Source organism: Tursiops truncatus, chromosome 17, assembly GCF_011762595.2.
Source record: "Tursiops truncatus isolate mTurTru1 chromosome 17, mTurTru1.mat.Y, whole genome shotgun sequence".
Lineage (NCBI taxonomy): Eukaryota > Metazoa > Chordata > Mammalia > Artiodactyla > Delphinidae > Tursiops > Tursiops truncatus.
In genome coordinates, this window is record NC_047050.1 from 52,260,692 (window position 1) to 52,277,472 (window position 16,781).

At 54.9% G+C, this 16,781-nt stretch overlaps 1 pseudogene; it reads left to right on the forward strand.

Annotated features, from left to right (window-relative positions):
* The first annotated feature begins 15,488 nt into the window (after positions 1-15,488).
* LOC117308706 (phosphoethanolamine/phosphocholine phosphatase-like) lies at positions 15,489-16,240 on the forward strand (annotated as a pseudogene).
* The last annotated feature ends 541 nt before the right edge of the window (positions 16,241-16,781 follow it).

Consider the following 16,781-nt stretch of genomic DNA (forward strand, 5'->3'; position numbering starts at 1 on the left):
AAAGAAAGCCTGGCTCCTTTCCCCCTAAGATCAGTAACAAGGCAAGGATGTCTCCTGTCACCATTTTTGTTCAATATCATACTTGAGGTTCTAGACATTGTAACAAATCAAGAAAAAGAAATAAGAGGTGTACCAATTGGAAATAAATAAATAAAATTGTCTCTATTCATGATTGACATGATTATCTATACAAAGAATCTTAAAGAATCAAATAAAAAGTTAATAAAACCAAAGCATCTACAAGCCTAGGAATACCAATGATTGCTGGGAACCACCAGAAGCTAGGAAGAGACAAGAAGCATTCTTCATTAGAGCCTTTCAAGGGATCACAACCTTGTCAATACCTTGATTTTGAGCTTCTGGCCTCCAGAACTGAGACAATATATTTCTGCTGTTTAAAGCTGTAAGAAGAAGTTACTAAAACTAATACCTGAGTATAGCAAGGTCAGTATATGAAAAGCAAATGTATTTCTACAGATTAGCAATTAACAATTGAAATTGAAAAAGTTCCATTAAAATTGCACCAAAAAAATCAAATAACTGGCTAACTCTAAAAATATATATGCTAGAGTGTATGCTGCAAATTTCAGAATATTGACCAAGGAATCTTCCTTAATAAATAAACCAAGCACTATATCATGTTCATTCATTGGAAGACTCAATATTGTTAGTTCTCCTCATATTGATCAATAGACTCAGTGTTATGCCAATCAAAATCCCAACAGGATTTCTGGGTTGAAATTTATAAACTGATGCTAAAATATACGTAGAAAAGCACACAAACTTGAGTAACAAAAACAATTTTGCAAAAAGAATAAAGTATTTTAGCCATTTAAAGAATGGCAATATTAATATTAATATTACTGATGAGAATGCAGAAAACTCAAATTCTCGTTTTCCTAGTGTGGATACAGTGGTACTGCCGCTTTGGAAAATAGTTTCACCATTCTTGATCATGTGGCCCAGCCATCCCACTCCTAAGGGAGATGACATGAAAGCATACACGCACACAAAAACCTATACGCTAAAGTTTGTGGCTTTATTCATAATCGCGCCAAACTGTAAACAACTCAACCATCAGCCAAATGGTGACGGATAATCAAGCTGTGGTGTGTCTGTGCGATGAGACGGTTCTCACTCAGCAACAGAGAAACAGGCTACCAATGTGCTTGACGTGGGTGGGGCTCAGATGCATCGTGCTGGGTGAAAAGTCAGACTTGACAGCATGTTGTGTGAAGCCATTTGTATGACATTCTGAGAAGATGAAACAGTTGAGACAGAAAACACATCGTTGATGCCAGGGCCCTGGGAGAGGGCGAAGGGGTGGACCACAAAGGGTACGGAGGGAGCTTGGCAGGGGTGCCGAGCTCCTGCCTGGATTGTGATGGTGGATCCACGGTCATATGCATTTACCAAAGTTCACAGAGTGGAAGAACTAACAAAGTGAATGTTTATGTACGTAAATCACACTTTAATAAACACGATGTTTAAAAAAAGATGGATCAGAGTACTTTATTCCTCAGCTTGGACCCTCTGCTGCTTCCTGTCTCAGCGGCCCCCACCTGCACATCCTCTCCCTCTGCTCCAGCCTTGATTTTGGCTCCCTGCCCCCCTTCAGGGCCCTGTGAGCCCTTTCCTGACCGTTCTGTCCAAACTGCAGCCCTCCTGATAGTTCCTGTCCCTCCCCTCTTGGTTTTTCCTGTATCCAACATACTGGATTTTTAACTTACTGCTACTTTATTGTAGATTAAAATCATGTAACTCCACATGGGCAGTTTCTTTTGATTTTGTTCCATCACCTAGAACAACACCTAGTGTTCGGTGGGCGCTCAGTAACTTTTATGGAATGATTGGTGAATGGTTGGAACACTGCCGTGTCCCTTCCCAATCCCATCGCCACCCACGCCTACACGCCCTTGCACCCTCGCCACTGGGCGGGTCAGCTCCCACACCTCTTTAGACAGGTTCTGGCGGGGAGCTGTGTGACCAGCCTCCAAGGCAGTGTTTCTCCCCCGTGCACCTTTCCTCCAGCATGGGGTCTCTCCCCGCCCACCCCAGCTCTGCCTGTTCCTCCAAGGGGGCTGTGGGATGGCTCCTAACATCTCTTCTCCCTTTCCACCCTTATCCTGCCCCAGCTGGCACAAAGTAGCATCAGTGTGACGCAGAGTTGAGGAAGGGCATTTCCTCTGTGTGGGCCAATTTGCCCCAGAAGACCCTGGATTTACTGGTGCCACCCCATAAACGTAAGTAGGGTGAGAAACTCCCCCTGTCCACCCCTCTTCTGTCGCACCCAGAGGCAGAGCAGGGAGTCCTGGGTGAGGGCAATTGTTGAGTCACCTTAGAGAGGAGAGCTCACGTCCTTGATAGGCCAGAGCACTCGTCTCCAAGGTGGGTGCCAGGGGCTGTGGGAGGAGATGTCTGGGCCGTATTCCATTGGGCAGAGTCACCCACACTCCTAGTGTAGGGAATTCCCTTCAGAAAATCCAGAGAAAAGGTAGGGAGATGCCTACAGTTGGAGCTGGCAGAAGGATGAGGTGTCTGGGGTTAAACTGAGCTGTGCTGTGTTGGGTGGAGCCCAGCGGGGCCTAGGAAAGAGTCAGTGGAGCTCCAGGTGGGCCAAGCCCCACGGTCCTGCCCGTGGGCCCAGGAGTCCTCATGGTGGGTGCTGGATCCTCACCCCAGCTCACCCTGCATGTCCCCTTTCTCTTGTATTCCCTCCCTTGCCTGCCGTGCTCTCCAGCCAACGAGATGACAGTGGGGAAAGTGTACGCAGCTCTCATGATATTCGACTTCTATAAACAGAACAAAACCACCAGAGACCAGATTCACCAAGCTCCCGGAGGCCTGTCCCAGGTACCAGGTTCCAGGAGTTCCAGGAAATAACCCCGAGACTCTGCCACCTTCCACTGTTTGGCAGCAGAGGGGACCCAGCCCCTTCTTGAAGAAGGTGCACTGGGAAAAGGAAGATGAGAGGTTCTTGCGGCCACCTCTCTGGCCCACAGAGTCAGAAACCCCATATAGCCTGTGCTTCCGTTAGTAGGAGGTGCACACAGGCAGGGCCCAAAGAGGTTCAAACCGACTGCCCAGGGTCATGATGTGTCCCACTCATGCCTCTGGCTGGGATAGTTTGGAGGACTTTCTTCCAGAGGTCATCCTTCAAAGATGATGACTTCACCACACAGCCAAAACCTTTGGTGACCGTGTGTATACTCTCATCTATAAAATTGTCCTATGTCCAGCACTCAGGACATTCACCCCCAGGGTGCGAAGTGTCTGGTGTCCACACTCCAGCCCTGAAATCTCCTCCAAATTCTGCTCAACCTGGGACTCTGGCAGCCTCTACCAATCAATCCAAGTTGATAATGAGATGAAATCTTGTTGCCATTTGTAATCAGATCCAGTCCCCAAATTGTGTAGGAAGGGAAACTGAGGCTCCAACAAATGAAATGACTGTCCTGAAGTCACTTACAGGCCAGACTGGGAATGGGCTTCTGATGGGCAAAGGGCAGGCCCAGGGATCCCCATCCTGCCCTGGGGGTTCCAGACAGGTGGCCGAGCACCTCGGTGCCCAGGATCCATGGGGCGTCCCCGGCCTCAGAGACCCTCCTCCTGGCGCCCCTTCTGCAGATGGGCCCCGGGTCCCTGTTCCACCCTCTGAAGGCCACGCTGGAGCAGACGCAGCCGGCCGTGCTCCGCAGAGCCTGGGTTTTCCTTCGGCAGAAGAGCTCCGCCTCCCTCAGCAATGGCGGGGCAGTTGTGAGTACCACCGGGCAGGGCGTGGGGCCTTGGCGGGAGGAGGGCAGGGGTCCCCCCAGGGCTCCCGTGGGCAGTGCCCCAGGACAGGGAGCCCTCGGGTCTCACCGCCACCCAGCCACACCCACCTCCACCCAGACGCTTCGCGGTGGGTCCAGCTGGTCCAGTCTGCCGCCGGAGCCGGTTGTGTGGTGCGTCTGAGGCTAATTCCTGTAACAGTAGACAGGTGCTCTGACGGCACTGGGGTCACCTGATTTAGACAGTCTGTTATTCCATCCCATGCCTCCCACTGTGGGAGCCTGTTTCTCTCTCAGGTGAGGGCTCCCCCCTGCTTCCTCGCTGGCCTTCGGTGCCTGCAGACCATTAAGAAGGTATCTGTTTCCACCTCAGCTTCTCACCGCTTTTTATTAACGGCCTGTTAGTGTTCTCATCTTCCTTTAAGACACTTTCCCTCTCAGATCTCCATTTTGATATTGATGTCTGTTTTGTAGACAAATTAGCAAGGTCTTTCCCTATCACGTAACTCTTGGTAACAACCCCAAAACCAAGTGATCCAGAATAGGCATCCCTGTGGCACTCTGAGGAGTGGTAGCTGGTGCCAGGCTGAGCCGCACTGGAGGGCAGAACCCTCTCAGCCACCTCCCCCAGTTAGAGGGGCGTGTCTCACATCTGCTAACATCCCGTTGGCCAAAGCAACTCATTGGTTGAGCCCAAAGCAGGAATGTGCGCTCTGTCTCACCGGCAGGGGCTGAGGGTGGGCCTCACAACCACTTGCCATCCTGGAGAACCACAAGGCCAGGCAGCAAGCATGGCTAGGGCTCCCGGTTTCTTTCTCTCCTGTGCATGTTCTGGACACTCTTTTTGAAGCCTGGTTTTGGGTCATGGACTGTGGATCAGATAGCTGCCATACTTGGGCAGCCAGCCCTAAGTGCTTTGGCAGTGCTTTGGGCCTGGGCCTGGGCCCGGGCCAGCTCCTGTGGGACCGGTGGGCCCAGGACAGCATATTCTCACCTCCTGTGTCCGGGCTTGTTGTGTGGGGAGGCCGGAGAACAGCCCGAGGGGAAGGGTTAGGGTGCAGGCGTTCAGGCGTCTCTTTGTGCCCCATTGGCCAAAGCAAGTCACCTCCCTAGCCCGAGCTCATGGGACAGGAGTTGACACTGTGACGGCACAAGTCCAGAGGTGGAGAGGCCACAGGACACCGGGAGAACCTAAGCACAACTGGTAACGCTCCCGTGTGAAAACCGCACTCTTGAGTGCGTGCAGGCCCTGAGGGCTGGCCTCCCGGCGCCTGGGAGCCCCCGTGTTCCCACACTCTCCTTTCTCCATGCTGATTATGATCCCATTTGTGCATTTAAAGTTAAACAGTGGATTCTGAGTGTCCATGTGTGTGTTGGAGGAGATGGGGTGGGGAGGTGTCTTTGTGGACTGATCTGAGCCGGGCTTTTGGTTCAGGAAAATGAACGTCGCTTATTTCCAGGGTTATAATTTCTACACAAATCAGTTACCACCCTTTTTTGTTGCATGTGAGAGAGGGCCCAATCTACTGGGGCCAGGCAGTGGGGGCATTTACTGAGCCTTCTGATGGCTGGTGTAAGTGCCCACCCGGCCTCGGCATGATGTGACCTCAGAGGTGACCAGGCCTTGGGGTCAACATCCGTCCTCCTGGCCATGCTTCCTCTCAGGGTCAGCCTTTCCTGAGGCTAGAGCAGCTCCAGACAGCACAGTGCAGGGGAGATGCTTGCAACTTGAGAAGATGAAGGATGTTCTCAGAAACCCCAGTGATGGTGGGTCTGGTCATCAGCGTGGCCAGCTTAGGCCATCCGGCTTCACCTCTGAGCTCAGTGTGATTGTTGCCACTCAACCTGGGTGATGGAGAATGTATGTGATGCCTCATTGTACACGAGAACGAGCAGAAACACAGGCAAATGCTGGGCTGTTTTGGTGCCCCTTGGGTGACACGATAACAAAGACAAACACTGACAAGGAGAGGGCAGGCGGTTAGGTTGCGTGTGGTGGGGAAGGCCTCCAAAAGTGGTCTCACCAAAGGTGACACTTGTGCCTAGACCTCAGGGCAGGAAGGCCTCCGTGGCTGGGGTCAGGGGGGCTGGTGAGTAGCCGTGGGCCATCAGGGCTGATGGAGCAGCCGCGCAGGCTGGGTGCCTCACCCGTGTGCATGTGTGTGGCCTTGTCCCACCGCACATGTGAGCCCCTGTCTAGGCCAGATGTCCCCAGACTAGGGTCCCCTCTCTGCCCATCAACTCTGAGTGGGCACGACCATTGCTGTACCTCAACTGGAGAGTGGCCACATTCAAGGGGCCTCCTTCCTCTGGGCTCCTTCTAGCCCAGAACAGGGTCGGGGTGGAGGTTTCTGGCAGGTGGGAGCCAGGTTCTGTGGCCCATGGACCTCCAGGCCCACAGGACAATCCTCTCTCCTCCACACACATACCCAAGAGGGTGGCATCAAGGAGTTGGTCTCTTGGGCACTCAGAGGACCCAGGAGGTGCCCTGCGAGGTGACGACGCCCCTGGAGCGTGGCCACTTCACGGAGATCCCAGTGGTGCAGACAGGAAAACCGGTGAGGGCTCCCAGGGCTGGGGGCCGAGTGGGGGGTGGGGTGAGAGTGGGAGGGTGAGGGCGAGAGCAGGATTGGGGGAGGCTGGCATGGGAGAGAAGGTGAAAGTGGGATGGGGGAGGGTGTGACTGGGGGGCTGCTGTCCCCCCAGGCTGTGGTTGTCCAGATGCAGAGCATGGCCCTGAGAGGCTCTGACGGGGAGCCCCAACCCGGGCTGGAGAGCCAGGGCCTAGCGGCCTCCATGCCCTGCCTGGCAGTGGAGACTCAGGTGGGTGGTCTGGGAGGGTTGGGGTCATGGGAGGGGGGTTGGGGGTGAGGAGACTTGGCATGGGGGAGCTTGTGTCCCACACGCGGGCTTTGCTGGGGTGGAGCCTCCCTGAATGCACTGTAGCCTGGACACCACCGGCCCTGTTTGGAACCCTCAGAACACGATGCTGGCCTCGAGAGGTGTGGCCAGGCCAGGAAGAGTCCCCACTGCCTCGTGTCACTGACCCAGCCCTTCCCTGTTTCTGGGACACGCCTCTCCCATTCCAGCTCTTCACTCCCCCAGAAATCACACACAGGGCCTCCTCAAGCCACCCTTTTCCCTCATGTCCTCTCGGAGGCCCTGGGGGTGACCCTGCTCCCTCTCTGGACACTGGACGTTCTTTCTCTGGGACTCGCTTGACCACCTGGCAGGAAGCCCCTGGCCAGGGGGCTGCAGCACTGTTTCCCAGGCTCAGCCCCTGGGTTGAGCATTCCTCTTCCAACCCCTCACTCCCCCGTCTCTGCCCACTGCGCCTGGTGCCCTCCTGGCCTGGCCACGTCCCTTCGGTGCCATGCTGGCGCCTCTTCTCCCTCCTTGACGCTTGAGCCCGAGCAGTGGCTCTGGGTGAGCCCATTTCCGTGGGTTGTGCTTTCAGCCCTGGGGGAGCAGCCTCACGGTGCTGGATGGACGGAAGGGCTGGCACAGTGGTCTCACCATGGCTGCCAGGGCAGCTCTGGGCCCCACCCAGGATCCTTCCAGCCAGGCCAATAGCCTCCCTCTTCCTGGCACCCTCCCTGTCCTGTAGGGATGCTGAGGCCAAGAGGCCTCCTGGGCCCTGCCCGGCCTGGGAGAGACAGACAGGCACACAAACAGCATTTTGTGCAAAGAGTGCTTCTGAAGAAGCGGTGGGTCTCGGGTGGGCAAGAGCAGTCCAGGGAGAGGGAAGGGCTTGGTGGTCCCTGAACCCCAGCCCCGCAGTGGGCCTCCCCAGGGACCCTGCCAGACCACAGGCAAGGCCCTCCAGGGTGCCATGCTCCCTCCTGCCCCCCAGCTCCCTGGGGCACAGCCTCCCTAGTCTGGGGAGATGCCCCAACTTCAGGGATAGAGTCCCAGGCCCATTCTTCCCCATGGGACGAGTCCTGTGGTCTGCCCAGCCCCCGTGTCATGGTGGCTTCCCCACCACCCTGGGCCTCCCTGGACCCCACTCTTCAGGCCGTGCGCCCACCCGTGTCCCCGCCTGCAGCCGACCCCAGACGCCAGCCCCATGAAGCGCTCCATCTCCACTCTGGCGCCCCAGCGCCCCACCCCCGTGGCTCGTCTCTGCAACGCCGCCCTGGACCACGCTCCGGCCAGCCAGGCCGCCCCCCACCATCACCACCGCTGCTATCGCCGCAGGGACAGGAAGCTGAGGTCCCTGGAGAAGGGGCCCAGCCTGTCCACAGACACAGATGGCAGTGCGTGTGAGAGGTCTGTCGAGGGGCGGTGGCTCGAGTTGGGGGTTCAAGAGCACATGGGAACCCTCTTCCTTTCTGCACCTCACAACCCCACAGCCAGCCCTGAGCCTGAGACCAGGCAGGAGCACCCCCCAGCTCTTCCCTGGGACCCTCTGCTGGCCCTGGGGGGCCAGGCCGGGGTGGGGTCTGTCTCGCTGCCGGCTTGGCTGTGCTGACTTCTCCTCTCCCCCGCGCCAGCACCTAACAGCGCCGCGGGGCCACGGCCGCCCCCGGGGGGACGGGCCAGCAGGCTGCCGGTGGGAGCGCAGGCAGGAGCGGGGCCGGTCCCAGGAGCGAAGGCAGCCCTCCTCCTCCTCCGAGAAGCAGCGCTTCTACTCCTGCGACCGCTTTGGGGGCCGTGAGCCTCCACAGCCCCAGCTCCCCCCCTCAGCAGTCACCCCCCCACCCCGTCGCCAGACGCTGGGCAGGAGCCAGGACCCCCGAGACAGGTATGTGGGCCTCAGGACACCGCCTCGCCCGCGCTCGCTGGGGTCCGGGAGGTAGCCCCTTCCCGTCCTTGTTCCTAGGCCCAAGCCTGCGCTCCTTGCTTCCCGGGCCCGTCCGTCCCGCCGGGCGGAGCCCTGGCCCTCCCGCTGTCCAATCCCTTCTTTGCTTTCCTTCTGACAGAGGTGGGCTGGGCTGTGGTCTCCTGGTCCCTGGCCCTGTGCCTATCCCTTGCTGTCACCACCATCCCCAGACTGCCATCCCACCCTCCTGGGGCCGCCCCGGGTCCATCCCAGCTGCCCGCCCCCGCCCCCCGCCGTAGCTCTCCCTGTGCTGTGCTCTGTTCTCCCTGTCCTTTGACTGGGGTTTGCTGTGTTCCCGTTTCCTGCAAGGCAGTGCTTCAGCGAACGGGAGCCCCCTGCTGCCAACATCTGGTGCTAGCACCCGTGGCCGCGGCGGGCGGAGGCAGCAGCCCCAGACCCTGCTGACCCCCCGTCCCAGCATCGCCTATAAGACGGCCAACTCCTCGCCCGTCCACTTTGCTGGGGCTTATACCAGCCTCCCTGCCTTCTCCCCAGGCCGGCTTAGCCGTGGCCTTTCAGAACACAACGCGCTGCTCCAGAGAGACCCCCCTCAGCCAGGCCCTGGCCCCCAGCACTCGGATTGGCTCCGACCCGTACCTGGGGCGGCGTCTGGACAGCGAGGCTGCTGCCCACACCCAGCCTGAGGACACGCTTACCTTCGAGGAGGCCGTGGCCACCAACTCGGGCCGCTTCTCCCGGACTTCCTATGTGTCCTCCCTGACCTCCCAGTCCCACCCCCTCCGCCGGGTGCCCAACGACTACCACTGCACTCTGGGGCTCAGCTCTGGCGGGGGCGGCCGGGGCGGCACAGCTACCACCACCCCGACCAAGACCACTGGTGCTAGCCGCACCGCGACCGGCGGGCGCGTCCCAGGTGATGAGTTTTATCATCCGCGCTGGGCTCCGGGGGCGCTCGGGCGCTGAGGCGGGGGCAGCAGCCCCGGGAGGAGAGCCTCGCCCCTGTGTCTCCTCCCTCACGCTGGGTGGAGCGGTTTGTAGAGGGATGTGGCTCCCCCTCTACCTCTCTCGCGCTGCCTCCCTGGGTCTCACAGCTCAGAGCCTACACAGGACGCGGCTGTGTGTGCTGAGCTGCACTGAGTGAAGGACCCACAACCGAGGTGTGTGCTGGCAACGTTTTGCAGGAGGTCTGAATCTTGTGCGGATCATCCTTCATCCAAACGTGTGGTGCAGAGGAGCGGGCGAGACCTCAGGACAGAGTCGGTGGTAAACTGAGCAGGTCTCGTCAGCCCCCGCACACCAACAATCCGGTGGCGCCCTTCGTACCTAAAATGGCAAATAGGCACTAGAAACACACGCCGATGCTCTGTCCTCTCCCAGACACAGTCAGCCCTGACAGGGACCAAATCTGGACAACGTTCTTGCTGTTGGTTTTGATTTTTATTCACGACACCCTTCACTCGTTTGTTGACTCTATATACTTGATCAGAAAATAAAAATAAAAAGAACAGAATAACGGGGAAGGGAATGTTAACATGACTGTAAAACATCAAACCTATAGGAGGATCTCAGCCTCTCAGGATGCGTGTTCTCGGCTTGCTCGAGGAGATGCTCTGTGTCCAGTCCAGGCGGCCAACCAGACCACCCCGGCTCCCGTGGCTCTCGACCAAGTGCCTGACCTCCTAGCCCCTCGCGCAGGCTCCCGGGGGCGGGATGGGAGACCTGTGTGAACTGCGAGTGGGCTTTGTGGAAACTATTCCAAACAGCAACTGAGTAGAAAGCGGATGTAATTGAGAACAGGCAGAAAACATCCAGTAGGTCCGTCGTAGTTGGAATGAAGTGGCCGTTTGCCCTTTTTCCTCGAACCAGTAGAGGTTGCAGGGCATGTGTAGCATGGCCCGCGTGGGCCGGTCAGTCTTTCTACACCCGATTCTCAGGGACGGGGTGCCTGAGAGGCAGGGCGCAATCTCTGTAGTTGTGCAAATTTCTTTTCACAGAAGACTCATCAGGGAGAGGCTGGGGGGAAGTGGGGGAGATTGGATGGGGTGGGGGCAGGAGGAGTGCCTGCATCTGAGTAGGTGAGGGCAGCTGGGAACCAAATGGAAATGAGGCCGGAGTTCGGAGGAAGGAGCAGCTCAGCTGCAGCTGCTGAGCTGGGCATCTGAGCCCACACTCTTTCTGGCACAAGAGGTGGGAAAGCAGGCAGCCAAACAAAGTGTTGCTTCAAGGCCACATTCAAAAGAGAAAGACCACTGTTAGGATGTGGTGCATAAAACACTTTGTTTTGTGAACAAAAGGAGCATTTAGATGAGTAGATTCTGGTGTGTCCTCCATATTTTGAAATGTGAGATGATCTCTTTGCTGGATCATTTGAATGTTCCCATTGGCTTTTACCCCATGATTCTCCTAAAGAAACTTGGAGTGTGATGTGTGTGTGTGCGTGTCTGTGTGTCCCCATAAGTGGATGCTGTTAACCCATAGGGCTATGCAACAAGACACACGTTTAATATTAGAAATAAAACACACAAGACCGCCACCTGTTCTAGGGTTTGAGCATGATTGTGACCAAACCATTTTATAGAATTTCCTTACTCGAAGGCAAAACACTCTGAAACTTTAAAATAACAGAGTATTTTACTCAAATAAGATATAATTAAAATCGGAATCTTGGACTGTGCATGTCATCCCTGGCTCCTGTTGCAGAGCAGAAGGATGTGTATTTTGGTACTGATGTTTTGTCTCTGGTCCCCCAGCCCATATTATTTTGAGTGTATTCATTCTGTGCAGAACCACAGCTGCTTCCCCAGGCCATGTTGGGCAGAGAATCCACTTTTCCGGACCCACACAGCCATGCTGGCTTGTCTGGATTCTTCTAGACACTGGAATTGGTGAAAATTACAGAGAGCGGGGGATATACTGTCTTGTTTTCCCGACTCTGCGTTTTTGTTTCTGTACTGTCTCTTCTCAGCTGTCACGTTTCCCCCAAAATCTCACAGTGAGTTGCCAGATTTGAAGTGCATCAACCAGTTGTCTGCATCTGGAACCAGTCAAGCAGTGGCTGTAGTTTGAATAAGTTATGTGTGCATGTAAAATATATACATATGTACATACATTCAAGTATGTGCATGACATGTATATCTTCATACTTTTTGATAAAATGTATTCATTTGTTAATTTTTAATTATATTTGATATAAATCAAGGGTTTGTTCCAAAACTTTATATTTAAGAACAGGGTTTAAAAAAAACAAAAACAAAAAGGGAAGTCCCAACTATGCAACACAACTGGGACTTGCTTTAAAAAAAAATTCTGTGATTGACTAGTTTGCTGCCTGAGTAATATTTATCAGCCAAACTTTGGATTCTGCTATTGTTTCTACAATGACATTTTGTATGAAGCAAAGTCCTTGGATTAAAATAAAACTTAGCAAAACATCAAAAACAAAACCCCACCATGCTGCTGGGTGATATATGCAAGGGGTGCGGATCCAGGCGGATGAGCCATCTCTGTGGGTATGGGGCACGGGGGCAGAGTGCACAGGGCTCAGAAGAAGGTGAGAACCTCTTCAACTTGCTCTGCGACTGATAGGATGCAAGGGTGGATTAGACCCAGCTTCATGGTGAGGATCAGGGTAGGCTTGTGGCTGGAGGAGCCAGGATAAGGACTCACGGGGGATGTGGTTGTGTTTTAGGGTTAGGAATATAGTTTGGGAGTTGAGCAGGCATTGGCTGAGGTTTGGGGTGGCTGTGTTGAGTGGGTTAGTGGTTAGAGGTTAGAGTTAGGTTTGGGGTTGAGGTTGGGGTGTAAGTTAGAGTTGGGGTTAGGAATTAGAGGTTAGGGTTAGGTTACAGGCAAAGGATTTGTCTATATAACCACTAACAGTGTAGGATTATGTGGGTATAATAATTAAGGCTTTGTTTAGTTTACTGTACATTAGAGTTCATTTAGAAAAGGCATAATTGAACAGGCTTAGGTTTCAGACAACAATGAAAATTGTGGTTCTAATTACACTGGGAAAAGGGATTGGAGTAGGGTTCAAATTTTTAGTCTGTTCTGATATGGGCCTATATTTGGATTAGGGTTAAGGGTGGTGTAGGATCATGGTCAGGCTCAGAGGTTAGGGTTAGGGAGTAGAGTAAGGTTCAGAGTTAGAGGGTCAGGAGTAAAGATAGAAATTCAGGCTCAGGGCTCAGGGTTAGAATGTAGGGTCAGGGTCAGGGATAGAGGATCAGGGACAGAATTAAAGGGTACATTAAGAGGATGAGGGGCTTCCCTGGTGGCGCAGTGGATAGAACTCTGTGCTTCCAGTGCAGGGGGCCTGGGTCTGATCTCTGGTCAGGGCCCTAGATCCCACATTCATGCCGCAACTAAGAGTTTGCATGCCACAACTAGGGACCCCGCATACCACAACTAAGGAGTTGGCAAGCTGCAACTAAGGAGCCCACAAGCCATGACTAAGGAGCCCTGGAGCCACATCTTAGGAGCCTGCCTGCTGCAAACTAAGACCAGGTGCAACCAAATAATAATAATAAAAAAAAGAGGATGAGGTTTTGAGGGATTAGAGTTAAAGGATGCAGGCTAGAGGGTCAGGGTTAGAGGGTTAGGTTAGATGGTCTGAGTCAGGGTCAGGGTAAGGGTTAGGAGTTTACAGGTCAAGGTTGAGTATCTAGGGGCTAGGGGTTAGGAGTATTAGGGTTTCGGTTTACAGATGAGGAGGTTAGGGTTAGGGAGTTAACAGTAGAGATTTGGGCATTAGGGTTAGTGGGTTAGTGGTAAGCATAACTGGCCCATGACCCCCCTAACCCCACACCTCTGAGTCCTCTAGGATGGACAGGACTTGCCCTGGGTCACTCATGAGTGTGGGCTTCACCTGGACCGCTGGTTATCTACCTCCCATCCTGGAACCTAATAGCAGAAGAATGAAATGTCTGCTCTGGTCACTGACTGTTTCAGATCCAACTCAACCTCAGTCAACAGTTGTTAGGGCCTCAGAAGTCCACAGGGTTTCCTCCTACCATCTGAACTGGAAAGAGTAGTGCTGGCCCCACTTGGCCTGGGCAGCCCTGGTCCAGCACAGGCCTGACTGAGGTCATTCCATGGTCATGTTATGAATTTATACAGAACTTGGTGCAGCGACCTTCCAGCCCCCAGGTGCTGCCTCCTGAGGGCTGGTGAGGCCCTCCTGGGACTGCAGGCATCCTTTGTCCCATCTGAGTGGGCATCAATAGACATCAAGTCTCAGGACAGCCCTTGACCTCTGACCATCCAGGCAGTCATCTGTGGTCCTCCAGCTCAGGCCAGTCTGGTCCCTGTCAAGCCTCTGTGGCCAATTACTGAGTTGACCATGCTTCTGGGCAATTGAACAGCTACCTGGGCAGCACAGACAGCCCTTTGGGATGTTTCAGTTACTAATATCCATGTGGTTGAGAAAAGGGCCTCCCCCTCACAGGCTCATAGCCTGCCAAGAGAGGTAATAACCATCTAAATATTTGAGTGTGTCCCTGACACAACAACCATACAGCAGACCATGGCCTTGCAATCCTTTGGGCTTCCAGCTGTAACAAACTTTTGATTTTCATACTCATGAAGTGTCAAAGATACGGGAGCAACTGGGCCACCCAATGGACAGTTGCACACTGAGGCTGCATGGTCTTGGAGAGCCATGTGCACCCATGTGGGCTCTGAAAGCTGTCAATTATGGATTCTATGATATGGAATAATCCTTGAGCCTTCCACTGCTTCATTGAGCAAGAATTTCCTAACCACCATAGCATTTAGTCTCTGCTCTTTGTAAAAGAGGGAGGAGACTGGATAAATGAGCAATATTGTTCTTGGGGGATGGGTGAGTAATGTGGCCAGGGGGCAGGTGTGACTCCTGGGCTCCCACCACCAGAGACATCAATGAGGGCTGTGCCTTTTGCAAGAGGAAGAGGTTCTTGCTGTTGTGGGAGCAAGAGCACTGGGTGGGTGGCTGCAGCTCCTGACCCTAAATCAACCACTTCCTTTCTTGGCCTTCAGACCCCACAGCTGTGCAGTGGGCTGTCAGTGATGTGGAATCTGCCGCTTTCCCCAAGCCAGCTTCTGTTCTCATGCCAAAGTCCAGAACCTCAGCTTTCCTTTGGGAACTTCTTACCTGTTTCCAGTCCAAACAGTTCCAGAGGGCTGATGCTACATTCCATCCACCTTGAAGATGGGCATACGATCCACATCTAGCCAATCCCATGTTCCATCCTATGGGTGCTCTGATGGGTTCAAGGACAATGCTATGACCCAAACCAGCCCAATGACGTTTATTTTATTTTATTTTTTGTCCATGCTGTGCACGCGGGATTTTAGTTCCCCGACCAAGGATCGAACCTGTGCCCCCTACATTGGGAGCGCAGATTCTTAACCACTGGACCACCAGGGAAGTCCCATCCCCTCATTTTCAAAACTGCTATGGATTTAAAGCACACAAGATGATTGTGGTATGAGTGGCCTTTTCAGTATGACTTCTTTGACTTAGAATGTTTTCAATGTTTATCCATGTTGTAACATGTATTATCAGTGCTTCATTGATTTTTAAAATTGTGGTTAAAAATACATAACATGGGGATGGGGGGCAAGTGGAGGGAACGGCCCAGATGCACATCATTCACGGACCCTCTGGACTGGAGGGACTCGTGACAGCCGGAGCCCAGAAATCCGGGGATGGATAAGACACAGCGTCCCCTCCAATTCCTGTAAGCACCCCTTGCTCCATCCTGCGCCCAAATACCTCAGCTAGGCCCTCTCCCCACTCTACACTCCAAACTCAGCCGGAACAGACCTCTGCAGCCGCAGCTCCCCACCCTGCAGGAGCAGCTCAGAGGTCCTGTCCCCCTTTCCTCTGAGGGCCTCTTTTGGGTGTCCACAAAAGTATTTGATCGCTCAGGACAAAGCTGGTAGAGGACAGCGGGATGGCTGAGCCGGGCGCGCCGCGCTTTCTCCTGACCTTCGACTTTGACGAGACTATCGTGGACGAAAACAGCGACGACTCCGTCGTGCGCGCGCCGCGGCGGGCCAGCGGCTGCCTGAGAACCTGCGTGCCACCTAGCGCGAGGGCTTCTACAACGAGTACAGGCAGCGTGTCTTCCAGTACCTGGGCGAGTAGGGCGTGCGGCCGCGGGACCTGCGCGCCATCTACGAGGCCATCCCCCTGTCGTCCGGCATGGACGAGCTGCTGCAGTTTGTGGCCTAGCAGGGCGCCTGCTTTGAGGTTATTCTCATCTCAGACGCCAACACCTTTGACATGGAGAGTGCGCTGCGCGCCGCCGGCCACCACGGCCTGTTCCGCCGCATCTTCAGCAACCCGTCGGCGCCCGACCCTTGGGGGATGCTGGCGCTGCGGCCCTTCCACGCGCACAGCTGCGCTCGCTGCCCCGACAACATGTGCAAGCACAAGGTGCTCAGCGACTACCTGCGCGAGCGGGCCCACGACGGCGTGCACTTCGAGCGACTTTTCTACGTGAGCAACGGCGCCAACGACTTCTGCCCCATGGGGCTGCTGGCAGGCGGCGACGTGGCCTTCCCGCGCTGCCGCTACCCCATGCACCGCCTTATGCAGGAGGCGCAGAAGGCCGAGACCAGCTCCTTCCGCGCCAGGGTGGTGCCCTGGGAAACCTCCACCGAAGTGCGCCTACACCTGCAGCAGGTGCTGAGGACGTGCTGAGGACGTGGCCTGCCCGGGCCCGGGCGGGGTGGGGGTGGGGCGGTGGGGGTCGGGAAAGAGAAAGCTAATTTTATTACTCCCTTTCCCTTTCGTTTTGGTATATCCCTCCGGGATTTCCCGGAATCCCAGGTTGGTCCATTTGGGGACTGGAGGAGGGAGTTGGGAGCTATCCCCATCTGTGCAGTTAACCCAGCTCGGCTGCCTCCCTCAATTCCACTGCAAGCGAATTCCGGAGTCTGGCCCCACCAGGGTGGCACGCATATCTGAGCAGGCAGCAGTGTTTCCAAAAAACTTGTCCTCCCAGCTGGGAGGACGGGGTTTCCTGTCAGGGTAGAGAAGGAACATGTCCCGCCGCGTTGCGGTTAACTGTTGCCTTGGGCTGCATGGCCTCCCTCCTCCAGTCTTCTGTCCAGGGGACCCAGGCCCTAGAATGTCCCACCCCCGACCTCCCCCGCACCGGACTCCCCGCGGAGAGAGGTGGCGCTCCTTGCCGACGGTCCCAGGTCTAGATCTTGCTTTACCTGCTGTGACCCTACACTAC